This window comes from Odontomachus brunneus, unplaced genomic scaffold, assembly GCF_010583005.1.
Source record: "Odontomachus brunneus isolate Ranch 3 - 2012 unplaced genomic scaffold, Obru_v1 Obru_scaffold_267, whole genome shotgun sequence".
Lineage (NCBI taxonomy): Eukaryota > Metazoa > Arthropoda > Insecta > Hymenoptera > Formicidae > Odontomachus > Odontomachus brunneus.
The window spans coordinates 222,696-223,462 of NW_022639717.1; positions in this window are offsets into that span (position 1 = coordinate 222,696).

Consider the following 767-nt stretch of genomic DNA (forward strand, 5'->3'; position numbering starts at 1 on the left):
CTCTCTCTCTCTCACACGCGATACTGGCTCGGTCTATTTCTCGGAGTGCTTTTCTCTCGTTTGCGTCCGATCACGGCGGTAGTCGCGGTAAGGCTGTCAGCTGATCGGCTCTGGGAGGATCATGTATCCTCGTGGATCCTCCCTCGTCGCTTCCCCCCTCGTCCTGGGGTGGTCGGTATTCGGGAATCGGCAGGTTTCGGTACTATTGTCTCGAGACGCTTCTCGTCTCGAGACGTTGTTGACATCGGGAGTTCGCTTGGTTGTCTCTCCCGGCTCTCCCGTTTTTTCCTGCCGGGTTTCTCGTGACGGCTGCTTCGCTGAAAGTAAATACAGCTGATCCGTCTAAACGCGATACTGTATTGTAACTACGATACTTTCTCAGCAATAGAATATTTTCTATTGCTGAGCGCCCGATAATTCGCGATAATAATTTTTCGTCGCCAAAGTACGAGAGTGCGATTCCCCTGATGGAGGGCTCCGCTCGTTGTCGTCTTCTGCATCCTCGTCCCTCGATGTCCTCCGCTCCTCGTCCTGGTGGCCGGCAAGGGGCGTCGAGGGGCACAAAATTCGGGACGCGCTGACCTTCGCATCTGCTCCGCTCGCAAAAATCGCTTCTTCGCTTTGTTCTAAATTTTGCACAACAAACAATTCGACGGAACGCGATACTCGGCGAGGTCTCGAAAACCGTTAGCGACACGGCACGCGATAAACATTCTTTCCACTAATCGACACGGGATTCTTGAGACGGGCGCCTCCACGGCTGCCAC